Genomic DNA, 26393 nt, shown 5'->3' with positions numbered 1-26393 from the left:
AGTTCTGCCGACATATTATTCAAGACAGCCTTTGATAAACTCGGCTTAGAAGAAAAAGAACTTAAGGCATATCCAAACAGTCTGTTCGGGTTAGGAGATACCCCGGTTCGACCACTAGGATATATATCACTACATACAACCTTCGGAAAAGGAGACCAATCCAGGACCCTCAAAATATACTACATCGTAATCGATGTAAGTTCAGCTTACAATGCTCTCATAGGTCGGACAACACTCAACCAACTCGGCGCAATAGTCTCGACCCCACACCTATGTATGAAGTTCCCAACTCCAAAAGGGATAGCCGCGATAAAAGCTGACCAAAAGATGGCACGTCGCTGTTATAACGAAAACCTAAACCTCAGAGGCAAAGGAGAAGAGTTCCACGCAATCGAGTTGGGCAGAGTTCAACGACGAGAAGATCTTCGCCCCCAACCAGAGGGCGAGATAGAAAAAATTCAGATCGGGGACACCTCGGAAAAAACAACTAATATCGGCACAATCCTCAAAGGAGATTTAAAAGAATTGCTAATACAATTCTTACGAGATAATGTCGACCTCTTTGCATGGAAAGCCGCGGACATGCCAGGCATAGACCCTAAGCTAATGTGCCACAAGTTGGCAGTCTACCCAGGATCTCGACCGGTACAGCAGAGACGAAGAAAGCTTGGGCCGGAGCGATCCCAGGCTGTGGAAGAACAAGTACAGGCACTACTGGAAGCCGGATTTATAAGAGAAGTTAAATACCCGCTATGGCTAGCCAACGTCGTCTTAGTGAAAAAATCGAATGGGAAGTGGTGAATGTGCACCGATTACACCGATCTCAACAAAGCTTGTCCAAAAGATCCATACCCACTCCCAAGTATTGACGCCCTGGTAGATGCCTCCTCTGGATATAAATATCTCTCGTTTATGGATGCATATTCAGGATACAACCAAATTCTCATGTATCCACCAGATCAAGAAAAAACCTCGTTTTTAACACCAAAGGCGAACTACTGTTACATCGTGATGCCCTTCGGCCTCAAGAATGCAGGAGCTACTTATCAAAGACTAATGAATAAAGTTTTTTCGGATCACATTGGAAAGATCATGGAGGTCTATGTGGACGACATGCTAATAAAAACACAAAGCGAAGAGACACTATTGTCCGACCTAGCTCAAGTATTCGACACCATAAGGAAGCATGACATGCGACTCAATCCTGCGAAATGCACCTTTGCAGAAGAAGCAGGCAAATTCTTAGGCTTCATGCTCACTCAAAGAGGAATTGAAGCAAATCCAGACAAATGTCAGGCCATACTCAACATGAAGAGCCCAACCTGTGTTAAAGAAGTACAACAACTCAACGGGAGACTGGCCGCACTATCCCGATTCTTAGCAGGAGCCGCGATAAGATCTCTTCCCTTCTATGCTACCTTAAGAAAGGGAAAATAATTCGAATGGACAGTAGAGTGCGAGCAAGCCTTCCAAGACCTCAAGAAGTTCTTAGGACAGCCACCTATCCTATCCCGACCGCGAGTTGGAGAACCACTCATATTATACCTCGCAGTGGGAAGCAAGGCAGTGGCACAGCACTAGTAAGAGAAGACAAAAATGGACAAAAACCTGTCTACTTCATTAGCAAGGTACTACAGGGATCCGAGCTGAACTACCAGAAAATAGAAAAATTCGCCTATACTCTTATCCTAACATCTCGACGACTCTGCCTGTACTTCCAGGCTCACACCATTAAGGTTCGAACTAACCAACCCATAAAAGGAATATTGCAGAAAACAGATCTAGCAGGCAGAATCTTACAATGGGTAGTCGAGTTGTCAGAGTTTGATCTCCAATATGAAGCTCGGACAGCAATCAAATCACAATATCTGGCCAACTTCATCGCAGAATTCATAGATGCCCTAGAAACCCCCACAGAATGGAACCTTTACGTGGATGGTTCTTCAAATAAGACTGGAAGCGGCGCAGGCGTGATAATAGAAAGCAACCAAAGAACCCAAGTTGAGCTCTCCCTCAAGTTCGGGTTCCCGGCCTCAAACAACCAGGCGGAATATGAAGCATTATTAGCTGGCTTGAAGCTGGCTAGAGAGGTCGGAGCTCAAAAACTCAACATTTACAGCGATTCACAAGTGGTTACATCACAAATAACAGGGAGCTACCAAGCCAAAGATCTCACCATGAAAAAGTATATGGATAAAACCAAGGAACAGCTCGGACAAATCGGGGAGTATAAGATCTGCCACATACCCCGCGAACAAAATGCCCGAGCTGATGCACTCTCAAAACTAGCCAGCACCAAACCAGGGGGTAACAACAGAAGCCTCATCCAGGAAATGTTGCAGAATCCGTCAATCTCGGAAGAGGAAAAAGTCCTGACTATAATAAATCAGGACCAAGGATGGATGACCCCTATAACCAACTACCTCAAAACAGGAACGCTCCCCATAGAAGAAAAGGAGGCAAAAAGGTTAAAAAGCAAGGCACAGTACTACACCATCATAAACAACATCCTGTACAAAAGAGGAATCTTAACACCTTTACTAAAATGCGTGCCAACCTCCAACACAAGAGAAGTGCTAGAAGAAATACACGGCGGTATCTGTGGCAATCATCTCGGAGCATGAGCTCTCGCCAAAAAAGTGCTCCGGGCAGGATTTTATTGGCCAACTCTACAGAAAGAAGTCACAGAATTTGTAAAGACATACCCACCATGTCAGAAACATGCCAACTTTCACATCGCCCCGCCAGAAGAGCTCATCAGTGTGACCTCACCTTGGCCATTTGCAAAATGGGGACTCGATCTTCTCGGCCCCTTCCCACAGGGATCAGGGCAAGTTAAATTCCTCATAGTAGGGGTAGATTACTTTACAAAGTGGATCGAGACAGAGCCCCTGGCCAATGCCACCGCTCAAAGAAGCCGGAAATTTTTATATAAAAACATTGTCACGAGGTTCGGGGTTCCATATTCGATAACCACAGATAATGGCACTCAATTCACAGACGCAGGCTTCAGAAAACTAGTAGCCGACTTGAATGTAAAGCACCAGTACACCTCCGTTGAAGACGCATTAATCTGAAGCATTCATCATCCGATTATAAAGCAACAGATCGGCAGAAAGTGAAAAAGAATTTCACTGCACGATCACGATAAAGACAACGGTCCGATAAAGGTGAAAACGCGATTCACCCAAAGGACGATCTAGAGATGACAACCACTTTCTACAAATCGGCAAAGATGAACACAGAATAATGTAAGAAGTTATCGAAAGTGATCTAAAAAAGAACCTGACGAGGTCTTACGGATCGCTAAAATAATAACTTAAAGATTGGTCGAACATTATGAAGTCGAACCAAGTCAAACCAAGTTATAAGTAAACCCTGGAAAGAGGTCTGGCCAACCCTATTAAAGAGGATTACTTTAACTTAGAAGGGCCCGACATAACAAAGTCAGCCCAAAATGAAAAGTTATTAAAGTAGTCCCTGAAAGAGATCTGACAAAGATCCAAGAAAGAGGACTACAAAAAATAACTTAAGGGAGACCGACATAACCAAGTCGGACTCCTACTACCAAAAAGTTATCAAAGTAGTCCCTAAAAGAGATATGACAAAGATCCAAGAAAGAGGACTACAAAAAATAACTTAAGGGAGACCGACATAACCAAGTCGGACTCCTACTACCAAAAGGTTATCAAAGTAGTCCCTGAAAGAGATCTGACAAAGATCCAAGAAAGAGGACTACAAAAAATAACTTAAGGGAGACCGACATAACTAAGTCGGACTCCTACTACCAAGAAGTTATCAAAGTAATCCCTGAAAGAGACCTGACAAAGGTCCAAGAAAGAGGATTACAAAAATAACTTAAAAAAAGATCGACCTAACGAAGTCAATCTCCTACAAACAAGTTATAAAAGTAATCTCTGAAAGAGGGGATTACAATAATAACTTAGAAAGGGACCAACGCAAAGGAACCGGCCACAAATACGGAAAACCGAGAAACAAGTTGGACTCCACAAATCGTAACCTCAAAGGATTCAAGCTACAAACAACAAAGTAATCCAAGGAGGTCGAGCAAGATTTCGAACATCAATAGAAAAACAAAAAGATGTCAAGTCAAACAACTACTTCTACTTTATAAAGTTATAAGGCCTGGAAGGCCACCAAAACCTACCACAAAGAGATAACAAGTTACCTTTTGTTTTTCAAAATAAAAAGTTGCTAGACAAGCAACTAGAAAGCGTCAGCAAATAAATAAAAAGTTCTAAGAGAGCCCACAAGCCGGGCCAACTACACAAATTTTCAAGAAGAGATCAACAAGAATCAGGAACCTTCTTGGCAGCATCAGGACAAGGAGAAAGAGGGCGAGTCTGGATCGGCACAGCATCCACAGTTCCATCCTCCCAATTCAGGATCTGGCAATCCGAGTCGGGCACAGCAGGAGGAACCGAAGAGGTCGGCACTTTGGTAGAAGACACAGGGGGAGTTGGTAAGATCGGCCTCGGGAGCAATGACCCGAACTTGCTCCTTCAAGTTCTCATAAGCAGCAGTCACGCTGCCAACGAGATGACCTTGAAGCTCAGAATAATCTTCCCGGGCATGGTCGAGCTCCTCCCTCAGGCGCAGCACCTCTCGATAAGAGGTAACGTAACTATCCTTGTGCATCAAGACTGCGTCCTCAGCTAACCTCAATGAAGCTGCCAATGACTGAGAACTCGCCTCCTCATTCTTCAAGTCCTTCTCCAGCTTGGCCACCTTCGTCTCAAGCTCCTCCTTTAACTCCTTCATCCGATCAAACTCTTGTTTCGCCTCCTCCATAAACGCTTTAGTGGCGTGGATAGGGAGATTCTGAGCAGTACAATATATGGCAGCCGACATATACGCCATCTTCACATGATTTTGGGCCATGAATTTCAAGTGATAAAGGATGGACACATCGTCCATGGAGAGAGCGCCGTAGGGACCGATTTGTTGATCCACGAATTCAATAGCATTAAAATCAGGAGCATCGAGGTCGAAAGGCTCAGCGGTCTTTTGTTTTTTATTGGGAGGAGCAACAGAAGGAGCAGCAGAGGCGACGTAAGGATCTACCAAACGAACTCGGGGTGTAGGGATCACTTTCTTCACCCCAACGGAAATCTGCACTGATGGCTTCTCGCGCGCCTGGGAGAATCCCTCCCCAGCTGCCCTGGCAGCAACATTTCTGGCAGCAGTCGCCCTCTGTGCCCTCTTAAAAGCTTTCATAGCTTCATTATTCTTCATTGCCTCTGCAAGCAAAACAAAAAATTAGCTACAAGTCGGATAAGTCGGAAAAGACAGCTACAAGCAACATAAACAAGAAACATAAGATACCCAGTTCAGTTTGAAGAAGAGAAGGATTGGTCAGAAATTTCTTTGTGTCAAGATGGGGAGGTTGACCCCAGCGTTCTTCCAAGATAGTCACAAAGGCTAGCTCGGCCTCATCTAACATCTCCCACGAATACCGAGAGACCCTCACATCTTTTTGCCATTCCAAGGGAAAAGCAGGTTCGTCATTCTCATCCAGAAAAAAGGGCCGAGCTCCTTCAACAGCTCGGACCTTGAAAAAGTAGTTCTTAAAATCACGGAACGACTCGTCAAACATGGAAAAAACCTTCTTTCCTTGGGTAGAACGAAAGGAGACCCAAGCTGACTTCTTTTTTACCACACCGGGCTTAGTCAAGACAAACAGATAGAAAAAAAGAGATTGGGAAGCAGGAATACCAAAACCATCGCACAGCAATTGGAAAATTTTTATGAAACCCCAGGAGTTGGGGTGAAGTTGAGAAGGGGCAACATTACAAGACCATAACAGGTTGGTTTCAAATTGAGTAAAAGGAAGGGTAATACCTAGTTGACCAAAGAAAAAATCGTAAGCATAAAAGAAGGGGCGATTGTCAACAACTCGAGTCGAGAAGCAGACTCTCTCGTCAGAAGAAAGAGGAACAAGCTCATAGTTCTTCTCGTCACCAGAATTACTACAGACACTATGAAACTGCCTAAGCTGAGCACAAAACTCAGAATCAACCAGCGAGACACACATGAGAACCATGGAGTCCACCCAATCGGCCATACCCGCAGGGACCTGGGAAGGCATCTCTACAATGTTATTTCGGGAAGACATGAGGTCAACTAAATCCTACAAAAAGAAAAGAAGAATGGATTACTTAAAAACATCTCGGACAGGGGGCAAAACATCTCGACGGGCGGATAAGCAAAAAAGGGAAAACCCCAAGACTTAAGACAAAAAGTCTCGGGGCATCCCTTGGAGGCAGTAAACATACAAGGTCTTCAAGTTATTTCTACATCCTACATCCCAGCACTCATCAAAATAAAATCCAGAAAGAAAACAAAGGAAGCAAAAACGCAAAAGGTCCACCCTTCTACAGTTTATCAGGAAAAGCATTGCTCCTACAGTTTACCAGCAAAAAACAATACTTCTACAGTATATCAGAAATACCAAAAAGGCCAAGCAGCAAAGGCGCAAACTTTTCAAGCAAAAAATCATCAGCCAAGGCACAAACAGAAACGGCGGCAACATGCAAAAGAAAAGATTCAGGCAACAAGAAAAAGATTCGCACCAAAAAACGAAGAAATTCCAGAGCATGTAACAAATCAAGCATGATAAAAACAGAAAAGATCCAAACTTTCTCCAAAAAGAAGATTAAAAGGAAAACTCCATCGCAAAGTAAAAAACAATGAGGAAAATACGAAATGGGACTAACCTGGAGACGGAAGAAGCTTCGAGGAAGAGTGGAAGCGTAGAGATAAGGGCTGTCCAGAAAAACGCCAAGTGACGCCGCAAACACAAGAAAGCAGAAGCGCAAGCGAAAGACAGAGAACAGATGAGAGAAATAGAAAATGAGAGAGTAAAGGGAGAAGTTACGAAGAAGAAATGAAGAAGAGAAACCGTTTTTGATCGCGAAATTCAAAATAAAAGCCAAGAGAGAATGAAGGGCAAATTAATGCCAATTAAATGCGGATATTAAAACCGCTTGCGTTCCCAAAAAAAGCGCTAATACAAAAGCGTGCGCTTTTAGAGGAAAACATTCTATATTCAAAAAAGACTTTACAAAGAAAGGAATCGACAAATGCTTGAGTTCGACTTTAAGAAGGACCGAAGTCAAGGACTCGACCTCAAAAAGAAGATCGAGCTCAAGCAGGGGGCACTGCTCATACCCTGGGTCGAGCTATCCGACCTGGGATGATTCGAGATAAAGCGACCAACCTCTTCAGGTCAGACTATCCGACCTCTTCTCAAAGAGCTCGGCCAAATCGACAGGAGAGCCCAGTTAAAGGCCCAAATAGAGGAGCACGACCCGAATCCTAAGGCGGCTTAAGCCTATAGAGATGAAGGCGGTTCCGTTGGAAGATACGCTGACCTCAACTCAAAGATAAAGATAAGATAAGATAACTAACTTATCTTATCCAAAAGGTCACATCTCACCATTATAAATACACTGGAGCACCCAGGTATAACTCATACTCTGATTCTACATAACACCTGTTTAATACCCATGCTAACTTAAGCATCGGAGTCTCTTGCAGGTACCCCCCCACCCTTCGGTGATAGAGGATCAGCAGCACGTTCAAGTCCAAACAAGTCTGACGTACCAGCTCCGGTCACCATTCACCAACCAGATACATCGGTTCCGACCAGCATAGAAGATCTCGTCCGAGATCGACCTACAGTTTCAAGTAACCCTCGGAACAGCTTCCAAGTTCTTGGGGATGATTTGGGTAGCCTCTTTGAGCTTGTTCTTATTACAACTTCATGCTTTTAATATCTTGTCGGTCCTTATCTATCTTGGTACCCTTTCTTAGGTTTTCGATAGTGTTGGAGTCTTGTTGCTCGACCTCTTTGGATTGCCTTTATATTTCCTTCTTGTGGCTTTGATTCCTTTGAGGCTTCAGAAGTTATTTCTAGTAATCCTTCTTTGTTTGGGCCTTCTATGAGGTCTCTTTCTAGGTATTAATTTTTATAACTTTATTATTTTATGGATGCCGACTTCGTCATGTCAGGTCTTTCTAAGTTATTTTTGTAATCCTCTTTCTTGGACCTTGTTCAGGTCTCTTTCAGGGATTACTTCTATAACTTTTATGTTTTGGGCCGACTTCGCCATGTCGGGTCTTTCTAAGTTATTTTTGTAATCCTCTTTCTTGGACCTTGTTCAGGTCTCTTTCAGGGATTGCTTCTATAACTTTTACGTTTTGGGCCGACTTCGTCATGTCGGGCCCTTCTAAGTTATTTTTGTAATCCTCTTTCTTGGACCTTGTTCAGGTCTCTTTCAGGGATTGCTTCCATAACTTTTATGTTTTGGGCCGACTTCGTCATGTCGGGTCTTTCTAAGTTATTTTTGTAATCCTCTTTCTTGGACCTTGTTCAGGTCTCTTTCAGGGATTGCTTCTATAACTTTTACGTTTTGGGCCGACTTCATCATGTCGGGCCCTTCTAAGTTATTTTTGTAATCCTCTTTCTTGGACCTTGTTCCGGTCTCTTTCAGGGATTACTTCTATAACTTTTACGTTTTGGGCCGACTTCGTCATGTCGGGCCCTTCTAAGTTATTTTTGTAATCCTCTTTCTTGGACCTTGTTTCGGTCTCTTTCAGGGATTACTTCTATAACTTTTACGTTTTGGGCCGACTTCGTCATGTCGGGCCCTTCTAAGTTATTTTTGTAATCCTCTTTCTTGGACCTTGTTCCGGTCTCTTTCAGGGATTTACAGTAATCCTCTTTTATAGGACTGGCCAGACCTCTTTCTAGGGATTTACTTATAACTTGGGTTATTGTGACTGGTCCGACTTCTTAGCGTCGGCCAGTCTTTAAGTTATTTTTTAGCAATCCATTTTATTAGGACCTCGTCAGGTCCTTTCTATGGATCACTTTCGATAACTTCTTGTATTATTCTGTTTTCATCTTTGCCAATTTATAGAAATTGGGTTTAATCCTCGCTTGGTCGACCTTTTGATGAATTTGGTTTTCATCTCTGTTGGTCTTTATCGCGATCGTGCAGGGAATTCGATTTTCACTTTCTGCCTCTGTCACTTTATAATCGGACGATGAGTGTTTCATATTAATGCGGCTTGAAAATTTGTAGAATATCTAAACATATTTTATTCAAAAGAAAATGCAAATATACATGTGGAAGCTTTATCCCTCTAAGTTGGGCGATTTATAGGTCTTGGCTTGGCGCCTCATTAAAAAACCTTTTCAGGAAAAAGAGTGCGCCTTGTCCTAAGATCCTTTTTCATCCCTAACTATAGTACCTTCTTAGGTTGCAGGCGTGCCATGACCTAGGAAGCTCTCATCCATCGAGTTCGAACAGTCTGTAGTAGCCATTTCCCAGTACTTCTACGACTCGGTAGGGTCCTTTCCAGTTTGCTGTCAGCTTTCCTTCTCCAGGTCGAGTTGTTCCGATATCATTTCGGATTAGGATGAGATCATTTTCAGCGAAACCTCGTGGCACTACCTTTTGATTATATCTCGAAGCCATTTGATGTTTTAGTGCTTCTTCCCTGATCCGAGCTCTTTCTTGAACTTCCGGGAGTAGGTTGAGTTCTTCCCTTTGAAGTTGGGAGTTAGCTTGTTCATTATAGTGGATCACTCTAGGCGACCCTTCTTCAATCTCTACTGGGATCATTGCCTCCATTCTGTATATTAATCGGAAGGATGATTCCTTTGTGGTGGAATATGGCGTTGTTCGATATGCCCATAGGACTTGTGGGAGCTCCTCATCCCAAGCTCCCTTTACGTCCTGTAATCTTCGTTTTATCCCGGCCAATATGACTTTGTTGGCAGCTTCGGCTTGTCCATTGGCTTGGGGATGTTCTACAGAAGTGAATTGTTGTTTTATGTTCAAGTCAGCCACTAACTTTCTGAAGCCTGCATCTGTGAATTGGGTGCCATTGTCTGTGGTGATGGAGTATGGAACCCCAAACTTCGTGACAATGTTCCTATATAGGAATTTTCGACTTCTTTGAGCAGTGGCATTAGCTAGGGGTTCTGCCTCGATCCACTTTGTAAAGTAGTCTACGCCTACTATAAGGAATTTAACTTGTCCTGATCCCTGAGGGAAGGGTCCAAGAAGGTCGAGTCCCCATTTTGCAAATGGCCATGGTGAGGTCACGCTGATGAGTTCCTCTGGTGGGGCGATGTAAAAGTTGGCATGTTTCTGGTATGGTAGACATGTCTTTACAAACTCTGTAGCTTGCTTTTGTAGTGTTGGCCAATAAAATCCTGCTCGGAGTACTTTTTTGGCGAGAGCTTGTGCTCCGAGATGATTGCCACAAATGTCACTGTGTACTTCTTCTAGAACTTCCTTTGTGTTGGGAGTCGGCAGACATTTTAATAATGGGATTGAGATCCCTCTCATGTATAGAGTATTGTTTATGATAGTGTAATGTTGTGCCTCTCGTTTTAACCTCTTTGCCTCCTTTTCGTCTGTAGGGAGTGTTTCTGTTTTGAGGTAGTTAATTATGGGAGACATCCATCCTTGATCCTGACCTGTTATGGCTAGGACTTTTTCTTCTTCTGAGATTGATGGACTCTACAGTATTTCTTCGATGAGGCTTCTATTGTTGCCTCCTGGTTTGGTGCTGGCTAACTTTGAGAGTGCATCAGCTCGGGCATTCTGTTCTCGGGGTATGTGACGGACCTCATATTCTCCGAGTTGTTCCCTGATTTTGTCCAAGTACTTTTTCATGGTGGGGTCTTTGGCTTGGTAGCTCCCTGCTATTTGTGAAGTGACTACTTGTGAGTCGCTGAATATGGTAAGCTTTTGAGCTCCGATCTCCCTGGCCAACTTCAAACCAGCTAGTAGTGCCTCATATTCCGCTTGATTGTTTGAGGCAGGGAACCCGAATTTAAGGGAGAGTTCAATTTGAGTCCCTTGGTTGCTTTCAATTATCACACCCGTGCCACTTCCATTTTTATTTGAGGAACTGTCCACGTAGAGGTTCCATTCTGTGGGGGTTTCCGGAGTGTTTGTAAATTCTGCAATGAAGTCGGCCAGATATTGTGATTTAATGGCTGTCCGAGCTTCGTATTGAAGATCAAATTCAGACAACTCGACGGCCCACTGCGAGATTCTACCTGCTAAGTCCGTTTACTGTAAAATCCACTTTATGGGCTGGTTGGTCCGAATCCTAATGGTGTGAGCTTGGAAGTATGGACGAAATCACCGAGATGTTAGTATGAGGGCATAGGCAAATTTTTCTATATTTTGGTAGTTCAGCTCGGATCCTTGTAATGCTTTACTGATGAAGTATACGGGTTGTTGCCCACTGTCGTCTTCTCGAACTAGTGCTGAGGCTACTGCTCGACTTCCTACCGCGAGGTACAATATGAGTGGTTCTCTTGAACTCTTGGAAGGCTTGCTCGCACTCTGTTGTCCATTCAAACTTTTTTTCTTTCCTTAGAGTAGTGTAGAATGGGAGAGATCTTATTGCCGATTCGGCTAGAAATCTGGACAAGGATGCCAACCTCCCGTTGAGTTGCTGCACCTCTTTGACGCAAGTCGGGCTTTTCATGTCGAGTATGGCCCGGCATTTATTCGGATTTGCTTCGATTCCTCTTTGTGTGAGTATAAAACCCAGGAATTTGCCAGCTTCTACTGCGAAGGTGCATTTTGCAAGATTGAGTCGCATGACATGCCTTCTTATAGTGTTGAACACTTGGGTTAGGTCGGACAATAGCGTCTCTTCACTTTGTGTCTTTATTAACATGTCGTCCACATAGACCTCCATGATTTTTCCGATATGATCCAAAAAGACTTTATTCATTAACCTTTGATAAGTAGCTCCCGCGTTTTTAAGACCAAAAGGCATTACGATGTAGCAGTAGTTTGCTTTTGGGGTTAGGAATGAGGTTTTTTCTTGGTCGGGTGGATGCATTGGGATTTGATTGTATCCCGAATATGCGTCCATGAACGAGAGGTATTTATATCCGGAGGAGGCATCCACCAGGGCGTCGATACTTGGGAGTGGATAAGGATCTTTTGGGCAGGCTTTATTGAGATCAGTGTAGTCGGTGCACATTCGCCATTTCCCATTTGATTTTTTCACCAAGACGACGTTAGCTAGCCATAGTGGGTACTTGACTTCTCTTATGAATTCTGCCTCCAATAAAGCTTGTACCTGCTCTTCCACAGCTTGGGATCGTTCTGGTCCGAGCTTTCTCCGTCTCTGTTGTGCTGGCTAAGATCCTGGATAGACCGCCAATTTGTGGCACATTAATTTGGGGTCTATGCCTGGTGTTCCGAGGGTTACCTGAAACTGTAAGTCGATCTCGGACGAGATCTTCTGTACTGGTCGGAGATGACGTGTCCGGCTAGTAGGTGGCGGCCCGAGCTGTCGTATCCGATTTGTTAGACTGGCTGCACTGCTGATCCTTGGTCACCGGAGGGTGGGGTACCTGCAAGAGACTTTGATGCTTAAGTTAGCATGGGTATTAAACAGGTTTTTAGTAGAATCAGAGTATGAGTTATACCTGGGTGCTCCAGTGTATTTATAATGGTGTAGAGTGACCTTTTTAGATAAGATAAGTTAGTTATCTTATCTTATCTTATCTTTAAGTTGAGGTCAGCTTATCTTCAAGGGAACCGCCCTTATCTCTATAGGCTTGGATTGCCTTTGGATTTGGGTCGTGTTCCTCTATTTGGGCCCCTTACTGGGCTTTCCTGTCGATTTGACCGAACTCTTTGAGAAGAGGTCGGATAGTCTGACCTAAAGAGGTTGGTCGCTTTGTTACTGAACATCCCGGATCGGATAGCTCGACCCAGGGTGTGAACACCTGGCATGTCTGCAGCTTTCCATGCAAAGAGGTCGACGTTATCTCGTAAGAACTATACGAGTAATTCTTTTATATCTCCTCTTGGAATCGTACCAATATTGGTTGTTTTGTCTGGGGTGTCTCCGATCTGGATTCTCTCTACTTCACCTTCGGGTTGTGGGCGGAGTTCTTCCCGCCTCTGAACTCCCCCTAGTTCAATTGCGTGGAATTCCTCTCCTCTGCCTCTGAGGTTTAGACTTTCATTGTAACAGCGACGCGCTATCTTCTGATCTGCTTTTATTGTAGCTATTCCTTCTGCAGTTGGGAATTTCATGCATAAATGTGGAGTTGAGACTATTGCGCCGAGTTGATTCAATGTTGTCCGACCTATTAAGGTATTGTAGGCTGAACTCACATCGACCACGATGTAGTCTATCTTGAGTGTTCTGGATTGATTTCCTTTTCCGAAAGTAGTGTGTGGTGAGATGTATCCAAGTGGTTGAACTGGGGTGTCTCCCAATCCGAACGGACTGTTTGGATATGCTCTAATTTCTTTTTCTTCCAGACCGAGCTTGTCGAAGGCAGTTTTGAACAAGATATCGGCGGAGCTCCCCTGGTCTATCAGTATGCGGTGGAGATTTGCGTTTGCCAGTATAATAGTGATGACCATGGGATCATCATGTCCTAAGATGATACCGGATGCGTCATCTTTGGTGAAAGTGATTGCGGGGATGTCGAGTGCTTCTTCTTTTCCCTCAACATGATATACTTCTTTGAGATATCTTTTGCGAGATGACTTGGAGATTTCTCCTCCCGTAAATCCGCCGTGTATCATATGGACGTGTCTTTCTGGTGTACGAGGTGAACGTTCGGTTCGTCCGACATCTTCGTCTCTTCTTCTTTTTCTTTGTTCATCGTCTCGGGTGGCCAGGTACCGATCTAGTTTTCCCTCTCTTACTAATTTTTCTATGACATTTTTTAAGTCAAAACATTCGTTGGTGGAATTCCCGCGGATTCGATGATATTCGCAATATTCGGTCCAATTTCCTCCTCCTTTTTTGCCTTTGAGTGGCCGGGCTGGGGGTATTTTTTCAATGTGGCAAACTTTCCTGTAGACATCCACAAGGGACACCCAAAAAGGGGTGTAATTGTGGTATTTTTTTATTTTTTCCCCATGTCGATCTTCCTTCTTTTTGGACTCTTTATCCTTATCCCGGGAGGGATAGGTGAATCCAGATTTTGAGGTCTCTCCTAGTCGAGAGTTTTCCTCCATGTTGATGTACTTTTCTGCTCGTTCTTGTACTTTATTCAGAGATGTGGGGTGTTTTTTCGATATAGATTGACTAAAAGGTCCCTCTCGCAAGCCATTGATGAGGCCCATAATGGCAACCTCTGTTGGTAGGCTTTGTATGTCCAGGGATGTTTTGTTGAATCTTTCCATGTAACTGCGAAGACTTTTCCGATCTCCTTGCTTAATTTCTAATAGACTTGGGGCGTGTTTAGCCTTATCTTTTTGGATGGAGAATCTGGCCAGAAACTTTTTGGCTAAGTCATCGAAGCTTGAGATGGACCTAGAAGGTAGATTATCGAACCATCTGATTGTCGTCTTTATTAAAGTAGTTGGAAAGGCTTTGCAGCGAACTGCATCTGAGGCGTCGGTGAGATACATTCTACTCCTGAAATTGCTGAGATGATGGCCCGGATCTGTAGTGCCATCGTACAAAGTCATGTCCGGAAGTTTGAAATCCTTTGGGATTTTGGTCTTCATGATCTCCTTGGTGAATGGATCTTGGTCCTTGCGGGAGTTATCCTCATGAGAGGATCGATTAGCTTTGGCCTTGAGATCGGCTTCGATTTTTAGGAGTTTGTCCTCCAGTTTCCGACGTCGTCTTATTTCCCTTTGTAGGTTTTTCTCAGCTTCTCGCTGATGTTCCGCCTCTTTTTCGAGTTGCTTTAAGCGATCTTGAAGTGCCTCCATGGCTCCGACGGTTGATGAATCGTTGTTTTTGTTAGGTTGAGGAGTATCTTTTGGTGTAGTGTCCGCGTTCTTGTGCGGCGTTCTATCTTCTAAATCCGAATCGTGGTCGTTGTCATGGTCGTCCGCCATGGTGATGGGATGACTTCCAGGTTCCCCGGCAACGGCGCCAATGTTCCGAGGGTTACCTGAAACTGTAGGTCGATCTCGGACGAGATCTTCTATACTGGTCGGAGATGACGTGTCCGGCTGGTGGGTGGCGGCCGGAGCTATCGTGTCCGACTTGTTGAGCTGGCTACACTGCTAATTCTTCGTCACCGGAGGGTTGGGGTACCTGCAAGGGACTCCGATGCTTAAGTTAGCAAGGGTATTAACAGGTTTTTAGTAGAATCAGAGTATGAGTTATACCTGGGTGCTCCAGTGTATTTATAATGGTCGTGGGCTGTCCTTCTTAGATAAGATAAGTTAGTTATCTTATCTTCGGGTGAGGTTAGCTTATCTTTAAGGGAACCGCCTTTATCTCTATAGGCTTGGACTGCCGTTGGATATGGGTCGTGTTCCTCTATTTGGGCCCTTTACTGGGCTTTCCTGACAGTTTGGCCGATTTCTTTGAGAAGAGGTCGGATAGTCAGACCTGAAGAGGTTGGTCGCCTTGTCGCTAAACATCCCGGGTCAAACAGCTCGACCCAGGGTATGAATAATAGTCATACTCGAATGGACAGAATAAGGAACAAAAACATGAGAGAAAGTCAAGGTGTCACCTATTATTGAAATGATGGTGGAATATTGTCTTAGGTGGTATAAACATGTGGAGAGAAAACTAGCAGAACCTTTGGTTAGGAGGATAGATCAATGGTTCTGGGCAGAGAGGCACCTAAGAATACTCTAAATGAGGTGATCACGAGAAATTTAAGCCCAAATGAGCTTATTTCAGACACTATGAATGATAGGGTGCAAAGACACTATAAATGAGGTGATCAGGAGAAATTTAAGCCCAAATGAGCTTATTTCAGACACTATAAATGATAGGGTGCAAAGGCATTGTGGACCCATGTAGCCGACCCCACCTACCTAGTGGGACAAGGTTTTGTTGTTGTTTCTTAATTCTATATTTCTACTTCATATTCATTTATCCTGATATCCTTTTCAATTGATTCCTGATTTTTTAACTTTATGAGTAAAATACTTGCCCTAAAATTGGTTAATATAAATATAACGCTGTAAAGTTTATTAGAAACTGTATTCTTTGTATGATTGTGACTTCACTTTCATGGGGTTGGTTAGGTTGAGGCTTCTTGGTAAAGTCTTGTCAGCAGAGAGAGCTAATAATCCAATGGCAAGTGGCGAAAAGGCAGTGTAGCTCAGCTGGGAAAGGACTTTAAAGCGTCTGTGGTTAAAGATACAACTGTAACCAAAGCTATTAACGGAGATACAAAATCAGGATGTTTCCCTGTTGCTGAGCCAATTGCTGAAAGACTTGGTGTTGACTATCCATTTCCACCTCACCTTGAGTATGCTGACATTACAGTCTTTTGTATTTGTTGCTTTTTATTGCTTTAGGATTCCCTTGGCACTTAAATAGGTCAAGAAGATTAAATAAAAAACAGATTAATGAAAAGACATTAAAAAATCATAGTAGATTAAAAATCTGATTCTACTTATATGTTGTTGAGGCTGTGAGAGTATAGAATCGTGAAATTTTTCAATGAGAATTTCTTCAATCAAGTCTATATTTTGTATGTTCATTTAATTGCTCTCCCTCATGATTTTCATCTTTTTCAAGTCTCTCTTAACATCATGTTGTGTTTGGTGTTTACTTATTGCAGGCAATTTAAGAATAACATATTAGGCGAAGCAGAATGCCACTGCAACCTACAGTATCTTACAATTTGTATATTTGTTCTTCTATTTCACATGATGAAAAAAGATATAGATTATTATCTGGTGATGCATTGTAGCCATTTATTGCCCTAATGTTCAATTTAAAATGGAAACTTCAAATGATAACCACTGATAACTAACTTTGACAACTGTTATTTTAATCTATATTTTACTATTTTAGTGCTTTGCTGCTGAATACATGAATAGCTATGAATGATAATTATGTGTACTTATAGTATGTTGTCATGTATCCTACTTTTTAGTCGTAGAAAGTACGATGCATGGTTTTTGAACCATCTTTGCAGTGTGGTGTATAAAAATTTGGTTTGGTTTTGGTATACTGTAATCAAATTGGTCTAACAGGTATGCTTACCCTCCGCCAGATGAAAATATATTGACCAACATTGCCAATGCTCTGATTGCTGTTCCCCGATTTTACACTCAGGTTGTTCCAGTATTAACTGAGGATGCAAAAATTCATTGGTTTCTTTCTCTAGCACCTATGGAATTCTTTTTTTTTTTCATTTTATTTTATTTTTCTACTGAGTAGCAAATAGTGATCACAATTTTTCTACCTATCTAATATAGGTTCTACACTTAGTGAACAAAATGAACATTCCAGCTCCATTTCGTATGGCATTGCCAACACCGCCATTACCTCCACCCGTGCCAACACCACCACCTCCCCTTCCTCCGGTACCTTTTAAGCCTCAGTCTGCAGATCTATCAAGTGGTGAATCAAAGATGGAATCTTCAGAAGAGGTATCATCACCATTGCTTCCTTAGCTCTAATCCACTGCGATGTATATATGCAATGGAAAATGCTTAAATGCTTCAAATTCATGTAAAGCATTTATTTCATGCACGTCTTTTTTAATACCAACAAGAGTGTGTGTGTGTGTGTGTGTGTGTGTGTGTGTGTGTTTTCATTCATTATTCTTAAGTTGCCATAGGAAAGTAACAAAAAAGAATTTTAGGAGGTAGAGCCAACAACAAAAAAGACTAAGAAGCGTGCCAGGCGTGAGACAATTATTGGCCCTGCCATTGATAAAGATGTAGCTCATGAGGATGTTGGAATAAAACCAGTCAATTTAGTCCCAAAAGAAATCCCATTAATCAAGAAGAAGAACCCTGTTTTGTAGGTATTTGTTTACTTTCCATCTGATTGGTTCTTGTAGCATATTATTATAGCTTACAGTTGTTGCTTTTCTTGATGATTTTGCATATCAATATTGCTCCCAAAGAAATTAAGGATGAGTGTAAAAATGATGATAGAAGTCAAGATTTACAGGAGCTAGAAAAAGATAGTCCAGATCCACATAAATTCTTGACTCCAGAAGAATTAGAGAGTAGAAAATTGCCTCCTGAAGAAATATTATCTCTTCCAATGTTTAAGGTTTGTACTTTGAATGTAGCTCAATATCTACACATTTTATTGCTAAGTCTCATCCTTCTAGGTGTCGAAGTGCTACATTCTAAATATAGTATCTGCCTGCTGGGTTGAAAACGATTCTCATCAATGCCATAAATATAATGATTTAACATATGTTCATTGAATGTAGTGGTACCTACACTGTTCTGGCAAGTTTTATTAAATAAACAAAATATATTTCACTTAAAAATCTATTGTTTTTATATTACATTAATTTTCTCAAGGAATTTCATGCGCATCATATTGTTGTATCTTGTATCTATTGTCGTTATATCGGCCTCCATTAAGTAATGTCTAGAAATTTTTTTGTGATAATTTGTTTCTAGTAAAAGACTATTTGTAGACAGACTTGCATATCTAACCAGATTATCATATTAACTGATCAAGTTTTTCCAGTTTTCCATTAGCATTTGCAAACTGTCTTGCCTCTATTATGGAAATTGGTAACTACTTTGTGAGATCAAGTGTTGAAATAAAGAATTGTGAGTAGCTTAAAATATCCCTGTCTTGATCTTACTGAAGCTACCTTTATAAGTTTTCCTGTATACAATCTCAAATTTGTTTCAAGTGACAAAATTCTTTGTTCGCCCACTTGTTTCATCATTTTGTGGTTAATCTAACAGAACTTGACAACTGCTAATTGTTCAATGCATCTAATCTGTTATATGCTCTGACATTTCTTTTTATTTGCTTTTTTCTCAACAAAAATTTCTTTTAATATGTGAATATTTTCTAGTGGTCACGTACTTGGATATTATGAAAACATTGTAGTGCGAAATTCCATGTGTAATGAATTTGTGTTTTTGAATTGATGGATGGTGCAGAACTATACCACTGAAAATCCAGCTCCTGTGTTGTATATTAAGAGTTTGGCAAAAGATGTGGTTGGTGAAGATTTTTTTTCATATTTGGTAAGCTGCTATACTTTTAGCTGATTCAGATTTGGTTTTATCAGTACATGATTTGTGTTTAGACTAGTACATACACTTCTAAAAAAAATAATAATTACCTTAATGAGCATCTGAGTAGCCTAAAATGAATAATAACTTTACCAAATATGTGACATAATGAGTTCATTATAACATAATTATCATTCGGATGTCAATTAAGTTCTGCATATGTCTTTTGCTATGGCAGGGTGCTTGTTTGGAAGTATTGAGACTGCCAAGTCTTGCCTTCATGTAAAACTGATGCAGGTAAGAGACCTTGATTGGCTTTTAAAACGGTATGAATTTCATTTTGGTGTTGATGCCATACAAAGAGACTTCCAAAACAAATATTCGTTGGTAGCATAAGCATGACTAAAATTAATGACTAGTTCTGAGTTTCAGGAAGGAAGGATGAGAAGTCAAGCATTTTTAACATTCCCATCAATTGAGCTGGCTCATCAGGGACTGGTATATTTCTCACAGCAGACTTGCTTTCCTGTGTTTTAATTTCTGATATGTGCAACATGATTTCGTTTTCTGATTTTCCATTACGATATTTTTTATTCATTTGTCATATAGTTCTTCCAGAATTTGCTAAACCATGAGATAGGGCGATCTTATTAAATGGTTTATATCACATACCTTTGGTTTCAGAATCTAGTGAATGGATATGTATTTAAAGGCAAGCCAATGATAATCCAGTTTGGTCGAAATCCTGGTGCCACTAAAGGAACTTGATTCTGTGGGCACAGGAGGGATGCACCACTAGTTTTGTGATCTCAGATCTGAGAATCGCATGAGGTCGTTTACTCATCTCCCCTTGTCTAAATGTAAAACGATAGATGGCTAATGCTGCACCTTTATGTCGACTGGGAGATGACTCCGCTTTGAACTACATAGCTCCAGACGACATTTTGGAATGTTTGTGATATAGCATTGATCTTGATGCTGCCATTTACATTTCTCATGGAAGGGCGATTCCAGGTTGTAAAAAGTTTACTTGTATGATGAATGATGTTAAGTTTCGCAAGATAGGTTTGTAATTTGGATTAAGGTTACTATATTTAAGCACTGATGGTATTGCTTGTTTCTATAGAATCCATTCTACAAAGGATAAGCCAAGTAGAATTGTTGTTTCTATAAGCCATCGTTAATTCGTTACTGGTATAGGAGACAACTGAGGAAACACTAAATAGATTCTAGATTCTGCACTTTGTGTGAGGATCATGTGGTTGGTTAAATTTAGCATACAAAACATGATGCCTAAATTGTAAATTTAGTAATATAGAGCTACCTCTTTAAATCTTTGCTTCTTATAGCTGGATAAATGGACCCATAACATTGTGGGAAAAGCACAGTGAGCAGAATATATTAAACCAAAATTGGGGAATAGTTTAGTTTTTTATGAATTCAGTTCTTCATTTTCCCATGATATCTTGTCTCCCTCTAAATAGAACTGATGCATTGATTTCTTGATGTTTTGATTGTTGAAATGTTTATAATGTCACATCACAAGACCACCATCGTAAATTTAAGAAATGCAAATGATTATTGCTTTCTTGTGATTTACTATATAAGTATAAATTATGACATGAATTTTTTGATAAATTTACAAATAAATTGCATTTATTTATTCTCACTATATAGCTATTACAAATGTAATTTATATTATCGGTGGAAGCCAGTGATTCTAAAGTAACTAAAAATAATTAAAATATATGAATTGCGAACATTTTTGTTTGTGTATAATTTTGTTTAAATGAATGATTGATATTTTATTAGAGTACGATAAGTGTCCTCGAAATATTCATGGCTTTCATTTTTCTTAGCAATAAAAATATCTTTCAATAATTTAAAAACGTGGATAAGTACTCATTTGTTAAGAGAAACATTTTCTATTATCGTGAATGTTTGATGTGGCAAATAGAATGACGACATGGCTAGCACACTATCCTAATTTAAAACACTAATTTTTTAAATTTTAATTAAAACAAACTCCAATTTTAAAATGATTCATGATGGTGATTCCCAAATCTTTTAGATTCTCAACACCACTCTTATCCTAAACTTCTAAAACCTTCTTTATAAATTATTAAAGGGTATTTTTACCGATATAAAAAATGGGAGTCATTTTTGTCAAGAACAGAATATTTTAAGAGCATTATTTCGAAAAGCATTTTTAGTGGTTAATCATTTTTCTTATAAACCATGTGTATATCATCTAAGTTATATAAAACTTTTTGACAAATGCAACTTGGTTACGAAAGCCAAGGTAGTTATCACTCCTGTCAATAATGGTGTCCTCACTTAAAACAATAGGTTTAGTTTACCAACCAGAGAAAAGAAAACAGGATTTATCTACAGACATGTTGAATGTACAAAATGTATAGAAAGACATCCACATTAGTAAAGAAGTGGCTTAACTTAGATGGCTAATTTGGCTCATCATTGAAAGAAAGGTTAAATAAGACACATACAAAATCAACCATCTACCTAACTCAGGGATCTTACACTACATAAAAAATCAATCTGAAGCAGAAACACTGTAAGGACCATTAGTGCCTGTTCTAACAATAACAAAGAGTCCTTCCTAATCTCTATCGACAACAACAGAACTTGTTGAGTCCAGCAACTTGAAAGTTTGAGCATTGCTCTTGTCAAGGTCATATGTGAATTCTGATAGGAGAAACATCCTCTCTGGATGAATAACGGAATCCATACCGGAGCACTTGATCTGTCATATGCAACGTTCTGTTGAAAGGAAAAATATTAGTACCAAAAATTAATGGCATTAAAAGGATGTCAAAAAATTAACGAAATATAAATATTGTAGCAAAAACTTGGGTCTAAAGACAACAGAAAAACAAATCACATAAACTAATTACCCGTTGCAAAAATAATTTAACAAAAAATAAAATAAAATGATAAAAAATTTAACTATGTTGACTGTTAAAGCATGGCCGTTAGTAGGTAATATCATCCGACTTCACCCATTGGGATAAGGTTTTTTTGTTGTTGTTGTTAGTTGGTAATATGCTTCAATAATAGAAGTTGCTCTACCTAGCAATTATAAATTACGATCTAATAGTAAATGCTCGATACTGCACACTGAATTCAGTAATTTTAATGCTATAGCAGATATTCTCTCCAATTGGGCTAACAAAAATGTAACTACCACTTGCAAAATGTAAAAGATCAGGACAACTCAAACACAATACCAACAGACAAACAACACTACATAAATTGAGATGGAAATCAATTGAGGTGGAACATCTCCGAGATTTCATTGACCAGATATGATTTAACCAGAAAAAATGATAGACTGATCAAGTGATAGTGCATCCATAACCTATTGTAGTTTATAAGAGTGCTCCATCTATGTGCATCTATCTCTGAAATGACAAGGCATGGCCACGTTGATAGCAAACATGAGAAGATCCTAACCCATAGTTGAACTACTAAAATCTATATATTAATAGTTTGACTTAAATAGCAAGGCATGGTATATTCCACACAACAATCAAGCCCTTGTCTTAAGGTAAGCCAGAGTATCCTATATGCTTATAATCAAAAACACTAAAATCCAAATCTACCTTAATAGTTCTGCTTAGAAGTTTCCTTGGACTTCTTTATGCATGAAAAAACTACCAAGATTCTCCCATCCTTCCCATAATATGTGCAACAACAATTTTCGCAAAAATATTCATATATATGTAAAAATAAAAATAGAGTACATAATCATTTCAAAAATCGTTAAATCTGCTTCTTCCCCCTCTTTTTAATGTTTTATTGACTATATTGCAAAAAAAAAATTTCGTGAAGCACAGACTAATCCTCTTCGGATAAAATACAACGCAATTCAATTGTTACTGTTCCGTGATAGCTAGGAGATGTTATAGTTGGTCCTTCAAATTAGTTCCATTATTTATTTATGATGGAACTGCTTGAACTTGAGAACGGGGGTTGAATCAAGTTGGCTCAAAAAAGAACATTTCAAGTTCTGTTTTTGCGGAAGCTGATTTTGCAGGAGATTTTTTCGTTTTGTCTCATACTCAGAAAAGAAACAGAGAAGGAAAGAAGAGAAAGAGGCCAGCATGTATCCTAGTTTGGATTCTAAGTGCCATGAATCCTATGTCCAGTCTCCACCACAACCATGGTGGAATTTCCACTCTAATCAACTGATCACAATTACCAATACTATTGAATTACAACCTAATTCAACTAGTATCTACCACTAAAATTTATTCACTAAAGCTTAGCTTCCCAAGTGTTGTTCCAACTTGGAAGAGGAACCTAAACAGATTCAAACTCATAAAGTGCTAACCCAACTTGGCAAAGAGAACTAGTCCTAGTTCAACAACTCAATTACACAGAATTTCAGTGGCTTTTTCATGCATCACTCTTGCCTTTTCTCTCATGGCTTTTTCTACTCACATATTCAGTCTTTTCTTAATACGAAAGATGACACAAGATAGCCATAACAAAATAAAATTAGAAATGAAGTTTTAGTAGAAGAAAAAGAATTCAGCTCAAGTGTTGAGATGATGCTCTTGAATGTGCTCTCTTTTTCTTACTATCAAATATTGAAGTGAGGCATTTCTTATAGAACTAGATTGCTCTTCTCATTGGTTCTTCCTTGCCTCTTCCAATTCCTTGTACTATCAACCCCTTGGAGCTGTCTCTGATTGCATGCAGTCCTTGCTCCATTCTGCTCCACTAACGCTGCTTGTTGGAGGGTTTGATCCACCAACCTCTGTTGTCCTTGGAGCTGCTGTCTTCCTTGGAATGCAAAGCACTTCCATTTTTAAGTCATTCCAACTACTGTCCATAGCTCTGCGTTTTTATTTTGCTCTTCCAAACTTTACTTTTGATCTTCTGCATTTTGATTTGTTGATGTCCTTGTAATGAGAGTGTCCCCATCTGTCCTTGTTTTTGTCTTGGTGTTACAGCTGTCCTTGTGTAATGCCAAATGTCCTTCTTGATTTTTCTTCCTTTTGTTCCCACCATTTGTATTTGGTGCTGCCTCTCTTGGCTCATGTACTGATTTGTTGCTCATTAGCAAGTAATAGGCTTAAGTGTTGGAGCTGTAACTCTTTAAGATGCTGAAGCAATACTAACTTGGGCTGAAGCAACATATAAATGGGCCTGCATCACTTAGCACACATATTAAATCAACTTGGGTTTTCACCCCAAATAATGTTTGTCATCATATATGAGTCCCAAAATCAAACTTAGCTCAACAATCTCCCCCTTAATAACATACATGATAAAAGAGGATAATTGAATTTAAAAAATTAATTTAAATGAGTTAAGAGAACTTTCCTTTAATCTCCCCCTTACTGTTAGCGTTTCTCCCCCTTAATCATGGCTTATATCTTCAAGTGGATAAAAATTAAAACAGCCAAGAATAATTTACCAAAGTAATATATCACAGCAACAATAACACAGAACATAGAGCAATTAATCACAGAGCAATTTAAAGTTAATCAAAGTAACACAGCAACAGATATCATTTAGCTTCATTGTCTGTGACCTAAGCCAATTCTAACTTTTCTTTTCTTTTCTTTTCTTTTCTCCCCTTTTTATCATCAAGGAGGAAAAAGACCCTGCAAAAATCTATTAGTGGCTAACCAAAAGAGTCATCAAGCAGTAGAGTAGTTATGGGTTACAGTCATCCAATTGAAAGAAAAATAAAAGAGTTCAAGTAAAACAGTCTAATTCACAGAAGAGATGAAAATATTCTAGGCATCAGAGTTTGAATCATTGGAGGCTTCATCGTCGTCTTTATTATCAGTATTTATAAGGCCAGCCTCTATGTCCTCCACATTAACCCTCAGAATTCGAATTCTCCCGTTTGTTTTCTTGAGAGCATTCTCTTTCATAACCTTATTCCTTTTACGCTCGGCTCCATAGTTGATGAGAAGGTCGGTGAGATTGACGAACTCTTGGAGCACATTTTTCATGATACCTGTCAGGACTCTGATCTTAGAGGAATCGAAAGTGGGAATTAGCGGATCTTCATCATGGGATGGAACTTCTGTGCCTTCATCAGTGTTGTTGCGCCTAGTCGCTATTTTTTTTTACTGCACCACCCCCTTTGATATAAAAGTTACAGTCTTTAGAAATCTCAGCCCCAAAATCAACATTATAATATTGAAAAATTTTAGTGAGCAGCATTGCATAAGGTATAGCATTTTTAGAACTAACACAAGCATGCATGTGTCTCACTAACAAGTAAGCAAAAGAAATTAGAATTTTGGAGAGAAGAGAAAACATAACCAATGTGTCATAGAAGGAGACTTGCTGAAAAGAACCACTCTGAGGTAGAATTATATGATTCACAATCCTGTGCAACTAGGCACGGACTGGACCAAGAGATTTATGAGTGAGAGTGGTACTTGCTAGGAGGGGAATGTTGACACAAACAGTTGCTAAGGCTTCAAAATACGACACATTGAGAGACTCGTCCCACTTACCAGAGGTGAACACATCAAGTTCTTTGCTAATGTGGTACTTGTCGAGAATGATTGTGCGACCTTTAACAAAGGATGCGATTCTTCCTTCCTTGTATGACAGGTTGCTATAGAACTGATTCACTAGATCAGGATAAACTTTTTCACGGATGGATAGGATGGGAATCCATCCTTGACATGCAAACAAAGGTGTAAAGTTTAAACCTTTTCTACGAAGTTTGTCTAGATTTACAAGTTTAGATGGATAGAGAATACGCTTATAAATATCCTTGCAGAAAAACATGTAGTTCATGAAGGAATTATAACGGCGACGATCAAAAGACTTTTTGGGAAAGTCAGCATAGAAGGATTTGTAGGCAATCAGATTGGAAAGTTTTGGTTCAGAAACAGAGTGAAGATGAAAGTCGATGGCTGTACCGTGACTGTGACGAGCATGGGATGATGGTAGCTCTTCGTCTTTTTCATGAAAGGGTCTCTTACCCCGGGAAGAACTGGGTTGAGATGAACTGGGCTGTGAAACATTAGGCGGAGTGGAGGTAGGACGAGGAGTAATGCCGGGACGGCGAGCTGTGGTCTTTGTGCGAGCCATTTCAGGAGAGTTATTTTGAGGAGAGGTGGGAGGAGAGTTGGTGGGAGATGGAGAAGGAGATGATTCAGTGTTTACTGAGATAGGAGTGGAGGGTTGAGAATGTAAAGAGTGAGCACCACTATGAGAGCCTCTGCGGACTGCTCTTTTCTTGCGAGTCATACTTATACGACACAGGTTAGTTTCAAAATGTGAGGAGTGGAGTGAAGGAGGAGTGGAGGAGTTGAGTGTGAAAGGATGCATGTAGTGGAGCATTAATATAGGCCTTGGGTAGTGTAAAGGTTTCATCTTGAAAAAGGATAAAAATAAAAACTTTGAGAACCTTTGAATTTTACA

The 26393-nt window shown here is 40.3% G+C and overlaps 1 pseudogene; it reads left to right on the top strand.

Moving 5' to 3' along the window:
* Nucleotides 1-20303, top strand: part of LOC107604934 — a 41312-nt pseudogene extending 21009 nt beyond the window's left edge.

Source organism: Arachis ipaensis, chromosome B06 (genome assembly GCF_000816755.2).
Source record: "Arachis ipaensis cultivar K30076 chromosome B06, Araip1.1, whole genome shotgun sequence".
In the NCBI taxonomy this organism is placed as follows: Eukaryota; Viridiplantae; Streptophyta; class Magnoliopsida; order Fabales; family Fabaceae; genus Arachis; species Arachis ipaensis.
This window is presented reverse-complemented; position numbering and strand designations above follow the sequence as displayed.